Source organism: Lissotriton helveticus, chromosome 1_1 (genome assembly GCF_964261635.1).
Source record: "Lissotriton helveticus chromosome 1_1, aLisHel1.1, whole genome shotgun sequence".
Classification (NCBI taxonomy): domain Eukaryota; kingdom Metazoa; phylum Chordata; class Amphibia; order Caudata; family Salamandridae; genus Lissotriton; species Lissotriton helveticus.
The window spans coordinates 825494226-825508579 of record NC_136057.1 but is presented as its reverse complement, the minus strand read 5'-3'; positions in this window follow the sequence as shown (position 1 = coordinate 825508579).

The window sequence follows — 14354 nt, the reverse complement described above, 5'->3', positions numbered from 1 at the left end:
GACAAAGGATTGGAATCTCACTTTGGACATGACTGCCGGAGGAGACCCAAGTCTTGGCATCCATGGCGTTTTCCCTTTCTTTCTGATCTGGCCATCCAGGTGGCGCCTGTCCTCGACTGAGATCTTTTCTGTTGAATCGCTGTGCAGTGACTATTTGGTCATTGGCTTTCTGACTGTTCAGTACTGCGTTCTCAGCAGGGTTCACGTGGTCGGGGACAAATGAGAAATCGTTCAGGATATTCAGGGCCTAGAGGAAACACAAATGATAGTGCTAAGTTTGATGCTAATACACGTGGACAGGAGGGGTCTAATACTTTTGACAGGCGGAACCAATATCAAATGTCCGACTATGAGCCGTCTGATTTGCAAGATTCTGCTTATGCATAGGATTGCCTAGGATGGGGGTAAGGAATCAGTTGAAGTTCCAGTAGATCAGAGGTGTCCCTACGTTACAGCTTCTGCTCAGTTTCTGGTTGATTCAGGAACTACAGGAACTACTCGTAGCGCCTTGTCTAAATACTTGATTCCCAGGGCTCCCCAGTCTGGCTTAACTATTATATTGATAGGTTTCGATGGAACATCTTCCCTTTTCCCATTATCACAGCCACTTGCACTCCATGTTTATAAGTTGACTGTTCCTTGTCCGTTTTTGCTCTCTCCAAAAACACCAGAACATATTGTGGGTCTTGACATGCTCAAATATTTCAGGGCTATGATACGATGTTCTCCGGAAGGAGTACGGGTTATTTTAAATGACAACTACCCCATGATTGATAGATCTTGTATTATGAAAGAGGACATTGCACTAGCTTCACTCCCTAGTGCTTTGTGGGCTACTTCAGACACCGATGTAGGACAAATGGTTATTCCACCAATACATATTAGTGTCAAGGAGGGTGCTGTACTGCCGAGATTACCTCAGTATAAAATGTCTCGAGAAGGAGAAGAAGCACTTACATGTATGTACAGGAATTGATTAAGGTGGGGGTTGTGGAAGAAGTTCCTTATAATGTTTGCAATAGTCCGATTCTTCCCATTTTGAAAAAAGATACTGACACTAGAATTTATAGATTTATCATCGATTTGAGAGAAGTCAACAAGATTGTAGTACCACAGTACCCTGTAGTATCTGACATAACAACATTGCTTACCTTGGTCCCTCCAACAGCAACTACATTTTTAGTAGTTGAATTGAAGAACGCTTTCTTCTCGAGTCTATTCATCCTGATAGCCGATATTTGTTCGGTTTCACTTTGAATACCAGATCATACAGATTTTGTAGAGTTCCTCAATGGTACACTGAGAGTCCGAGTATTTATAGTCAAGCCTTAAAAAGACAACACGATTCCTTTACTTTGTCTGAAGGAGTGGCTCTGATACAATATGTCGATGACATCTTGTTGGCAGCTGATACACCTGAGCAGTGTGAAAAATGTACTTTGTCCTTACTTTCTTTTCTTGCTACACATCATCATAAAGTATCACGGAAGAAATTGCACTATTGTAGACCGAAGATAACCTATTTAGGTCTTCTTCTGCCTAAGGAGGGACGTGCACTGACACCAGATCACATTCAAGCAATCTTAGACACCCCAGTACCTTCCACTCAGAAAGATGTCCGTGCATTTATTGGTTTGACTTCGTTTTGTAGACAATGGATATTGGGTTTTTCACATATTGTTAAACCTTTGCTAGCACTTTTGACTAAGAACACTCCGATTCCCCTTCCTTGGACAGATGAATGTCAAAATGCGTTTCGCCAGTTAAGACAACCTCTTTGCTCTGCACCAGTGTTAGGCACACCATTACACGAAGGCCTTTACACTCTATGTACACGAGAAAGATGGATGTGCATTGTCAGTTTTAGTACAGACACACGCTGACAAGCAGCGTCCCTGTGCATATTTTTCTGCAGTTCTTGATCCTGTTGCTCGTGCGTTGCCTGGATGTTTTCTTTCAGTTGCAGGGACAGTTGTGTTTATACGTCAGAGCGAAGGGATCGTTTTGTCACACAGACAGTTGGTGCTAGTACCCCATGCAGTGGATGCCCTTTTGAATCAGACCAAGACGCAGCATTTAACTGGTGCTCGCCTGACAGGATACAAATTGACACTGTTAACACCTCATATTACATTGAAGAGATGTGCGACATTGAACCCAGCCACTTTATTGCCATATCCTGTGACTCAGTCTCAATCAAAGGAGCCTCACAATTGTATATTCCTTACTGAGGAACAGACATAGGGTCGCATCGATTTGCAAGATACGCCCCTTCCAGATGTGGATGGGGAGCTGTGGGTTGATGGGTCCTATTTGAAGTTACCAGATGGCACAACCTCAGCCGCATATGCAATCACCACACTCAAGACAGTAGTGGAAACAGCTCGCATACCACAGAAGTCGGCTCAAACAGCTGAACTAATAGCTTTGACACAAGCGTGTGAGCTTAATACTGACTTGTGTGAACATTTACATGGATAGCCGCTATGCTTTTGGAGTGGTTCATGGTTTTGGCCTACTCTGTAAGGAAAGAGGTTTTCTTACATCCCACGGGATGCAGATAATGCACGGAGAATTAGTACATAATCTCTAGACTGCACTTACATATCCGAAGAAAATTGCCATTATGAAGTGTAGCGCACACAAGAAAATCATTGACAAAATACAATATAGGACAAGGCAATGCCTTCGCAGATTGCAAATCCTGTGAAACTGCAATGCAACGAAGCATTACATCTGTGTATGTAGTAAAATCACAAGCTGAGCGTTGGCATGATGCTAGAGAGGAAGTATTGGATATATAGAGATCTGCCTCTGTGGAAGAACTTGAGCAATGGTCTAAAGAAGGAATGTTAGATGATGAGGGTTGTTGGCGTAACAATGAAATGTATAAATGGAAATTGCCTGCAGCCTATTTACAACCTATGGTTCAAATGGCACATGGGCTGGCACACGTTGAAGGCCTAGCAATAACTAAATTGCTTACACAAGTCTGGGAGCATCCTGAAATTGCCAGTATAGCTAAAAGAATAGTACAGTCCTGTTTGATCTGTTGGCAGTATAATCTTGGGAAAGGGACACAAACTCCTACAGGAGGGTTTGCTACACTAACCGCACCTTTTGAAGTTTTGCAGATAGATTACATCCAACTTGAACGCTGCAATAATCTAAAATATGTCCTAGTGGTGATATATGCCTTCAGTAATTGGATAGAGGCGTACCCTACAAAGGATAGTACTGCTCTTACCACAGCAAAGGTGCTTCTGAAGGATTTTTTTCATAGGTATGGTGCTTGTAAGCTTTTGTGGAGTGGCAATGGACCTCATTTTATTGGGCAAGTTGTTGAGTATGTCCTGAAAGGGTTAGGGATCAAACAGAAATTCCATACAGTCTTCCACCCGCAATCATCAGGATTGGTGGGAAGGTATAACGCTACTTTAAAATGGAAGCTGGCAAAAATACTGGCTTCCACGTCCCTTAAGCGGCCAGATGCAGTACCTTTGGCACTGTTATCCATAAGATCGGTTCCACACTCACGATCAGGTCTTACACCGTACGAGGTGGTATTTGGGAGACCGATGAACATTTGGGGAGTTCCTAAGCCACTCCCCATACATGATGTACCTTGTGTTCTGTTGAATGATTATTTGGCACAGTTAACCGACAGTTTGACCTCTATTCATCAACAGGTTCGAGAAGCTCTTCCTGACAGATCTACAGGTGAGGCCCATGAACTCCGTCCCGGCGACTATGTGATGGTCAAGGTCTTCGACAGATCGAACAGCTTGGAGCCGAGGTGGCGAGGTCCGGAGCAGGTGCTTTCGGCTGTACTATTTAGTATCGCTTTTGGCTACAAGGACAGCAGTTTGAGTGACAAACAAAAAGAATTGGGTGCACAGCACGCATTGTAAGCGAGTGTCGCCGGCTTTGGTGGAACCTGCTGTGCTGACCGACCATCGTGAGATTCTGGAAACGGAGAAAGGTCAAGGTATCTCATCTGACGAATATGCGGAAGTCTTCCCGGACCACACGATTCCAGGAGCATCGCAATATCACTTGAGACTGAGGAAAGAATCTGCAGTGTTGAACGAGACTGGTTAAGCTAACGCCCTGGGTTTGTGAAACGGAGAGCCAATGTGGCAAGAGAGGGGATCAGCCTTGCATTAGTGTAGTGACACCTGTCTTGGCCCGTGGTGAAGAAATCAACGGCTACCCAGGGAGAAGAGCTCCATCGATTGTTTTCAACAGGTTCTTAGAAAGATCGACCATCGCTGTCATTGAAATGAATAACAAAAGAATCATTTGTGCTGTAGGGTTTGTTGTTCCCCTGAAGATGATGGCAATAACCATTTGGTTTGTTGAGAAAATGGCTCCTGCTCGACAGCTTTTTGTTGCCACCACTCCAGCTCCACTGGACTTCCCTACCATGAGCAGAAACATCAACAATCCTACCTGAATAACACATTCATCCAGATGGTGCATCATCCACACAATGCTAGGAATACTACCCATTGTTGGGTGTGTGGGATGATACCTGCCCGCCAAAAGAAAGAAGGAACACCCTTTACTCCTCTACCGTTTTCCCATTATGGCTCATGTGAAGCTTGGTATGCCCTTTTGTTTGCTTTTGGAAAGCCCCCAGTAGGTGGAATCATTTTTCGGTTAATAAAAAATGCTACCAAGATGAAGATTGTGATCCTCAAGCTAAAGGGACTAAATGGGAATGGGAAGAGTACCAACCGGACACTATTTCAACACCATATGTCTTCACAAATGTGAGAACTATCAAGAATAATGGACTCTTTGTGATATCTGTAACCAGAGCTAAAGCAGATTTATGTATTGGCAGTGCTGGGAGAATTCCCGTAGGATGAAGTGAATGTAACTATTGAGGGTACTAATAACCATAGTTTTACATCGTTGCACAACACATACTTCGTGTGTGGTAATAAAGGATACTATCAATTACCTGTTGGGTGGTCCGGGGTATGTTACATATCATTTTTGTTACCCCCTGTGTTTTTAGCACCTGCATCATATCACCTTGACCTGAAGTTGTACAATGATATATCTAAGAATAGATACAAACGAACAATAAGTACAGATGACGTCGACCAGACAGATACCACTTTGCAACAATATGTCGATTTCAATTTGAGTTTGTTCTTCTTTGTGGGTGCTGCATTGAATAGCAGTAAGATCAGACGATTGACTCGTGTTGTGGAAGCTGTCACCAATCAGACAGCCATGGCACTTGGGAACATTACAGAAGAACTGCAAATTGCAAGAATTGTAGCACTCCAAAACAGGATGGTGCTTGACATGATTTTGGCTGATGGAGGTGGTGCATGTCGCATCATCGGTAGTAGTTGCTACGTTTTTATACCTGATCACTCACCTTCAGTTTATGATACAATCTCTAAACTGCATAAGATTGCTGCAGACATTCACCCAGAAACTGGTACATGGACATTTTCGAACTGGATATGGACGCTCTTTGTTACTTGGGGCTGGAAACTACTGACTATTCTATGTATACTACTGGTGATACTATTTACATGCGATCCTATGCTTTGCTCCATGTGCATCACTGCTTGTACACCTGCCAAAAGAAATGTTGCAAAAGAACAACAAATGTTAAATTGTGAGATTATTGAGATGATGAACCTCAATGTACAGGATGCAGATTTAGATTACCCTAGATAGACGAATGTCTTCAGCAAATGCTGAAAGGGTCGTCTGTTGTCATTTAGCAATGATTAGGTTAAGCATTAGCAGAAGACATCTTGTATTTAGAGACTATCTTGTCTGTTTTACGGAATCCATTTTGTATTTCTGTCAGCCATTTTGTTTGCCATGTGCTGTGTCCTACCTTCCTGTTAACTGCTCTTGAAATCTGCCTAGAGACAAGATATATTTATCCTCTTCTGCTTTGCACATGCCCAGTTGAGCTTACAGCTGTCCCCAACTTGTAACTGTCAAGACGTGTCCATCAGAATTAGCTACCTGTCAGCCCCTCCCACTTGTTGCTAGCACACTCTCTGTATGACCTTATATGTATTTGAAACCAGCATTCTGTACCTTGTACCGCCTTTATTTGAGCCCATGTGTGGGTATAAAAGGACCAAGCTCCTTCCAGTCAGTGTGCTACCTCATACTCTACCGAAGGGTGTTGTGTGAATGTAGTTCCACCTCATGAGGTTTAATAAACTCTGTCTTTTCTATTCCAGTTTCTGTGCCAACTTATTTCTATTGGTCTGAGGACTCTGTGCAGAGAAGGGTGAATCCCTTGCACTGGTAGGCCTGGCTGAGGCTTGCTACTACACAGTGACCATTCTAGCTGCTGAGTTGAGAGTAGTTTTGTGGGGGGCTAGGTGAGATTTTGTTGTACCAGTGAGGGTGGCATTCCCATAGTCGAGTCTGGATAGCACCAGTGATTGGGTGGCTTTTTTTAGGTCATTGGTTGGGATGAATGGTTTTATTTTGTTAAGTCACTTCAGGTTGACAAAGGCACTTTTTGCAGAGTTCTTGATGTGATTGGCCATGTCGAGTTTTGAGTCTAGGGTAATTCCTAATGATTTAACAGAGTGGGTCAGAGTGTGATTGACGTTAAGAGCATCCAAAGCTTTTAGCCATTCTGAAATATGAGGGTTCTCCTCTTTGTTGGAGATGAGGAGTATTTCAGTTTTGTCTTGGTTGAGCTTTATGTGGTTAAGCGGCAGCCAATGTTGGATTTCTTTTAGAGTGACATTTAGTCTGTGAATGTCATCAATGGAGGAGGTTTCAAGATAGATTTGGGTGTAATCTGCATAGAGGTGGAAAGGGATGTTAGCATTTTTGAGTAGGGTGGTGAGGGGTTCCATGTATATGTTGAACAGTTGAGGTGAGAGCACTGAACCTTGGGGGACGCCCCTGTTGACAGGGTGTAGGTCGGAGGTGAAGTTTTTTGTTTAATCCTTTGTGAGCAGCTGTATAAGAAGGAGGATAACCAGTGTAGGACCACCTCATCATATCCTACCCTTTCTTGTAGAGCCTTGATGAGATGTTGGTGATCAACCGTGCCAAATGCTGCCGATAGGTCTAGGAGGATGTGGTGTGGGCCCATTGGTGGCCAACTCTAACAAGTGCTGAGTGACAGGGCAGTCTCCACTTTCCACCCTACGTCGCAGAGTGCAGGATTTGGAGCAACCTCTCTTACAGGTCAGTAGGATGACCACATGGGCAGAGAGCGCACCAGCAAAGTTGCTAAGAGGGTAGCCAATGAATAGCTCTGCAAATGGTTTCCTGAGCTCTGATCTCGGTGTGCATGACCATGGTCATTGGCTGTTGGGGGTCTGGGCACTCTGGCTGCCAGAGAGGCTGCGGCAATCTGATTGATGTCTGCCCAACCAGATGACTGGGAGGCTGGCACCACAGGTATTTCTCTGAATTATGAATCCACTCCGGTTCTGTACGCTCCCACAGAGTGGAGGATTAAAAATCAAGGAAAAATAGCTTTCTGGGCAGGCTAAAAGAGAGAGGGGTTTGACTGGGCCCTTAACCCTCCTTTGCTCTTCAGGCTCCTGTCCTCCAAGAAAGCAGAAGGCACCCTGCTGGGTAACCCAGGCAGATGGACTAGGGTGACAGTCCCGACCCATGTCAGGGTGACTGCAGACGGGGGAGAATTTGCCCTCTTCTTAAGGATGTGGAGTAGAGACAAACCATCCATGAAGGCCTTGCTAACTGGCTCCAAACAAGACCAACCTGCTGGAGAACTCTGAAAGGCACTAGGTGGATTGCCTGGGTCTGGTCTCGAAGTTGCCAACTGTTGATGTCCTGTGATAACCAAGTGGCACCATTTCTAAGTTTGGTGTGAGAGTTCCCAAACCCTCTCCAAACGGGGCCCACTTAGAGTTGGGACAGGACATAATTACAGTCTGAGTTGTGGCAAAGTGCCCATGTATTGGTTCAGGAAGTTAGAGGAAGCCCTGGCTGTGCCTCCAGTCAGAACTATGGGAGACCCGAGCTCCATCTGCTGCCCTGCCATGTGGCCAAAAATGTGTAGGACAGGGCTCTGCAGGGACCAGTGAGCATGGCAGCCTGCTTGGGAATGGTCTAACCTGCACTGTTATCTGGATGAATGGGTATACTTTGACTTTTTGGTTACAGAGTGAGAGGAAATCTCTGACTTTGCTCCAGATCAGGACTCTGGTAGGACCATGGTAGGACCAGGCTCAGAGCCTCCAAATCTAAAGGTATATGGGATGGGGCTCCGCAAGGTGAGTGATCCAGGAGGTTATGGGAGCAAACCCCACTGCCTTGAGCATCATATACTGACCTGCTTTGTCACAAAGGGCCCAGTTGGTGTCCCATAGGCTCCATGAGGGCTTCCTTGATTTGGTGAGTGAAGAAGCTCTTGTGGAGCCCCAGCTGGCCTGGGGGTAATGCTTTTGACACTGGTTTACATTCTGCAGTTCGTGGTGCCACTTAGAGCTCAGGAGAAGGTCCCACAGGCCCCGGGACTTCTCTGCTTTCCTGGGATTTGATGTCAAGGCAGTACTGGCCATACTGGGCATAACAGGCATAGGGTGTTTTCCCAGTGGGCTGGTTGCCCAATACCGTTTTTTATCTTTCGAGCTGTGGTCACTGATGTACTTGGTAGGAGATTAATTCCAGACCCTACAGAGAAAAACAAGTCCCAGTGCAGCCTAAGCTGGCTCCCTGAGACTGAGAGCATTCGCAGCCTGTAGGCACGGCACTCAGTGAATGAGAAAGCTGATGGCAGGGATTTGTGTATTGAATAGACTCCTCACTTCAATACGGGGCCTAGGACTGTCATCTTCACTAAAACTATTCTTGCGGGAAACAAACATTTGTAGAGCTTCCCAGTCACACAAGCAGGTAAACTGACAGTCCGTTATGATTTTTAATAAAAATAAAATTAAAAACAAGTTTGAAATGGACAGACATGTTTGACTTATTGGACAGCCAGGCAAAGCTCTCTAGATTAGCTAACAATGCTTTTAAGTAGACTCAAAAATCCTATGTGTTCTCTGGACCCTGTTGACCGACATAACAGGCAAGAGAAGACATACTGTACCGCACAAACACAAGCAAATCACCCCCTGTCAATTTAGGACTGCTTGTTCTCCTATCTTCACAGGTAGAAAATATATCCAGACTGTCCGTGCTAGTCTGCAGGCTTTTATTCTCCCAGCCCTTTCCCGCCATCAGAGACAGCTAGGAACTCGAGGGCTCCAAGACCCTACTTAACAAAAATGATATACCTTTTTTTTACAATGGCCTTCCACTGAAATGGGGATGAAAATGTTTACAATTGAAAATGCACCACAAGAGTGCTGAAAACAGGCTGCAGCACCAAGCTCACCAGCCGCCAACAGATTGAGGGCTTTATTTAGGGCTCAAAATTATTATTATTTTTGCAGAAAAGGTTAACAAAGCCATTTAAAAAAAATAAACAATATAGCTTAATAATTTTAATTCACAATTTACCTTATTAACTCTCATTTAAGATGATTGTGAGGTTATTTAAAAACGAAAGGTCAACATTTATTTCTTAGTTGCCATCATTTTTTCTAAGAGGAAACACAAGGCACGTAGACATGGGGAATAAGAAACTGCTCTCTGAACGTGGCAGTGCTATTATGTTCACATAAAACGTGAAACCATATTTCTGTTTGCACAGTCCGGACCAGCACAAAGCTTTGGGCATCCCAAAACTTTCAAAATGAACCATCAGCATTGCCATTTACATTGTAAGGCTATAAACCATTGTAAACAGGGCCGGCAGGAGGGCCGCTCCACTCCTATCTCGCAGTGAGAGAAAGTCAAAACAAAAAATGTTAATAACTAAAAGTTATTATCATTTTATGTTTACTCTGTGCATTGTGGGCAGGTGGGCGGGATGCTCTGCTCTTTGAGAAGGGCAAGAGAGGAGTGGTTTGCCCATTCCTGAGTGCACAAAGACTGTTTGGTCGGCCCTCCCAGGCCACCCAAACCAGTCATGCACACTCTGCCCTTCGCCATGGCAACCCCATTAGCACCTGGCTGGGAGGTGTCCCGACCAATCACAACGTTGCTTACAGTGTTGTGATTGGCTTAGGGGAGGGAGCCTGGCTGCTTGCTTCCTGTTCCTGTCGAAGGAAGGAGAGCAGGAGCCGACAAGAAGACACGGGACCCGGCGGCAAGATAAGTTTAATATTTTTTTTTAATTTCCCCTCGATCCCCCCCCACGACACCCCCAGCAAATCCCCGTGACCTCTCGCACCCGCCCCCCACACCCGGGCAACGCTACTGACTTTAAAGCAAATGCGGAATATAGTTGGGCACAAAATTCCAAAATATGGTTCAAAGTGCAGCTTTAAGGGAGTAGACTACTTCTTGCCTGGCAGAGCATTAGATATGTCACTAACTTGCTACAATGGCCATTGTTTTGGCTCTGTTCATATCTAGCGTCCAGAGGTACCACTGCCTTTTTACCACTTTTCCTTGCTTCTGTCTTATGAACATCCACTGTTCTTATTTCCAGCCTACCTAGTATTTGTCACACTCTACATAGCATCTTCCTTTCCACTTCCTGACTCAAAAACCGGTGTTTGAGGCAGTACCTCTTGGGTTATTTGTGTGTGCCTTTAAGAGTAACGGATGGGAAGAAAGAAGTAAGAAACACAAGTAAACAGTAGTAAAAAAAAGATGGAAGGCAAAGAGGAGTTAAGGTGAGTAGGTAGTAATAAGAGGGACCAAAATTGAGATCGTAAGGAAGATAAAGTAGTAGGAAAAATGCGTAGAAAGGACGGAAAATGAGCAGAGAAGATTAGACAGCAGATTAGGAAAACAGTAAAGGGAGTAAGAAACAAGAATTCTGAGAGAGAACACGGAGGGCAAAAGGTAGACCATAGTGAGAAAAAGAGAGGAAGAAAAAGAGAGGTAGAGGTAGGCGTGAGCAGAAGAAAGGAGGGGTGAGAGATAATCACAGAGGTCTTATGATTGGACAACAGTAGGTGAGAGATGGAGATAAAGAATGAGGAGATAGAAGAAAGGAATAAATATGGAAAGAAAGAAAACTGATATACACTGAAAAACTTGTTGCAAAAAGCACTATCTCTGCCACTTAAAAATTCATAAGATGAATGCTCCTCAACACCTTCATATATTAGTTCGGCTCTCTCCTTTTGTGTGGTCATTCTATGCAGGATTGTGACTGGTCTGACAACATTTGCCAGGGCTGCTTTTAGTTCCCAGTCTATCCCAGTTTGAAACTGTGTGACCAGGCCACAAATCAGAGCTGCAGCTGGTCCAGGGGGGGGCGGGGTGGAACCTTACAGCCTGCGGCTCCATTTTCCAGCCTGCCATGTCTTTTAGAGCTCATGAAGGGTTGCCCAATGCCCTGTGTGGGCTTCTCTACTTGGGCAGTGAGGAAGCTCTGATTGGGTCCTGGGTTAGAAATCTCACTGTAGCTGGGTGAAAGCAGTGTCTCAAAGTGCTCAGAATGGTGGTCAGACTGGCCTAGATAGGGCTTCTCTATATGTTAAAAAGCTCAGACTACGCACCAAGTCAGAGCTATGGCTGGCCTGGGGGTGAAGACCCTGGCCTTCATTCTCTGGGCTGCTGTTTTCTAAAGTGCCCGGGAAGGGATCCCATAGGCCCCAGGTCTCCCATGCTACGGGGCCAATTGGTGCATCTTGAATCTAGTCACAGCCATGTCCTCTGATAAATTACTAATCGTTGGCAAGCCAGTGGCTGTCAGTGACTCTAGGAAGGGCCTCCTGAGCACTGGCTTCAACATGCGTGGTCCCTCTGTTTGATAGTTTCCATGACCTGGACACTCAGGTAGCAGATAGGCCTCCTGGAAGCTGGCTGACCTGGACAATCTAGCAGGTGGCTGGCCTGCCCATTCGTGAGGGCTTAATGTTTTATGAAAATGGCTTCTATGCTAGGCGTACAAATTGTAAGGCAGAGGGGCTGAAACAACCAGAGCTGAGTTCCAGCAGAAAGGTGAATATGACTTTGGGGAATCCAGGGCCAAGTGCCTGGTTTGACAGCTGCCTGGCAGGGAGACATTGTGATCTTCCTTAAACAACCAGAGTTGAGTTCCAGCAGGAAGGCGAATATGACTTCGGGGTATCCAAGGCCAAGTGACTGGTTTGACAGCTGCCAGCCAGGGAGACACTGTGATCTTCCTTACCCAGGGTAGGGTTGTGTCATGCCAGTGAGGCTTTTGGGACTCCTGTCAACTAACCAGCCCCGTGAGTCATAAGCAATATGTGGATTGAAACCAACGCTCAATCCTGAAGGGACCCTTTACTGCAGGAACTGACCAAAGCACCTTCTCCTCTCAGGGGAAGATGGCATCAGACCGAGGAGGAGTCTGAGTTTCCTCTGGGCTTAACAGTGCCTGTAATCCTCAGAGAAAGATGGGAAAAGCCATGGGTTTTTCCTGGGAGGCATAGTCCCCAAGGCCAGGTCTTCAGCCTCTGAGCAGAACCCCCTTACCTGTGTGGGACAGTGGGGCTTCAGACTGGCTTGGAGTCTCATTCTCCTCTGGGATGAGCAGTTACAGTTATACCCAGTAAGAGGCACGAGATGGCATCATTTTTGCCTGCAAGGCTCAGTCCCCACAGGCTGGGTCTTCAGCCACCAGGCAGGGTTCCATTCTCTGCCCGGAGCAGGGTGGTATTCAAATGGGAAGCAGTCTGGGACACATCTGAGTGTAACTGCACCTTTAATCAATCAATTAGTAGATTTGTACAGCACTTCTTGTCACAAGCAAGGGTATCCATGCGCTGGCAGGATCTGGTTGATTAGCCATACAGCCAGGTCTTCAGGACTTTCAGAATTCTGGAAGAGATGGGGAGGCCCAGAGATGAATGAAAAGGTACCTCATTCAATGTCCTTACTGCTAGTTAGGAGGAGAAGTGGCCTCTGCATCAGCGATGTTGAATGTGGGTGGTGAGGGTTAGAGAAAGGGAAGCAGAGCAGAGGCGTCTGGTCTGTTGAACGAAGTTCAGGTGGTGGATTCAAGTAGGCCGGTCCACAGTTGTGTAGGGCCTTGTATGAGTGGGTGAGGAGCTTGAACTGGCATGTTTTCTGTACAGTGAGCCTGGGGATCTCCCTGAGGTAGGAGCTAATGTGAGTTTGCCTATGGAGATCCCAGACAAGTCTGATTGCAGTGTTCTGCATGGTCTGTAGTCATTACAGTAGGTGACCTTCGATCCCTGTGTAGGGAGCATTGCCATAGTCCAATCTGTTGGAGGTGAGGGCCTGGATGATCGTGCTTCTTGAGCTTTAGGGTAGCCATTTGAATATCTTTTGAAGCACACAGAGGATGAAGAAGAGGGCAGAGGAGACGAAGTTGACACAAATCATCATGGTTTGCTTGTTGTCCCGAATGGTGCCTAAGTTTCTAGGGTGGTCAGTAAGAAAGGACTGGGTCCAACTTCTGTGGGCCACCAGGATGTGTCCCATGGGAAGCATGTGTTTTTGAAATTAAGTACGTCTGTCTTCTTCATGTTGAGCTTGAGTCATTTATCTGTCATCCAGTTGACGACATCTGTCATGTAGTTGTGGAAATTAATCTTGGTAATGGTGGTGTCTTTCGAGAGGATGAGTTGTGTGTCATTTGCGTAGTATATGATGGTGGGTCTGTGGGCTTTGATGATGTTGGCCAGAGGTGTGATATAAGCATTGAAGAGGGTGTGGCTGAGCGAGGATCCTTTGGGTACACCACCAATGCTTTCCTTGGATTCAGAGGTGAAGGGGTAAGGTAGACTTTTTTCGTTCTTTCTGGTTAGGTAAGAGGGGATCATCTGAGAGCCCCTACTAGGATGCCTATGTTCTGCAGCCTTGTGATGAGTGTGTGGTCGGAGACCATATAGAAAGCTGTTAAGATGTCTAAGAGGATCAGAGCCACAGTCTCTCTTCAGTCAAGTAAGACTTAGATGTCATCGGTAGCCACTAAGAGTGCTGTCTCAGTGTCATGGTTGCTTTGGAATCCGGATTGGGAGGGGTCTAGTAAGAGGTGTGATGTGAGTTGTCGGTTGATGATTTTTTTCAAATTCTTTGACTGGCAACGGGAGCTGTGAGATCAGTCGGTAGTTGTTGAGAGTGCTATTGTCGTCCAATGGTTTCTTCAGTGGGGTGTTGACTTCTACAAGTTTCAGGTCCTTAGGGAAGGTGGCCATGGTAATTGAGGTGTTGACCAAGGTGGTGAGTATGTAGCTGATTCTGAATTTGCCTAGATTGAAGATGTGGTCAGGTCAAGGGTCAGTTGGGGCCCCTGAGTGAACCAAGTACATGATGGAGGAGGTCTTCTGTGTGGTGAGCTTGCTCCATTTGGTTAGTTGGATGTCTGTGGT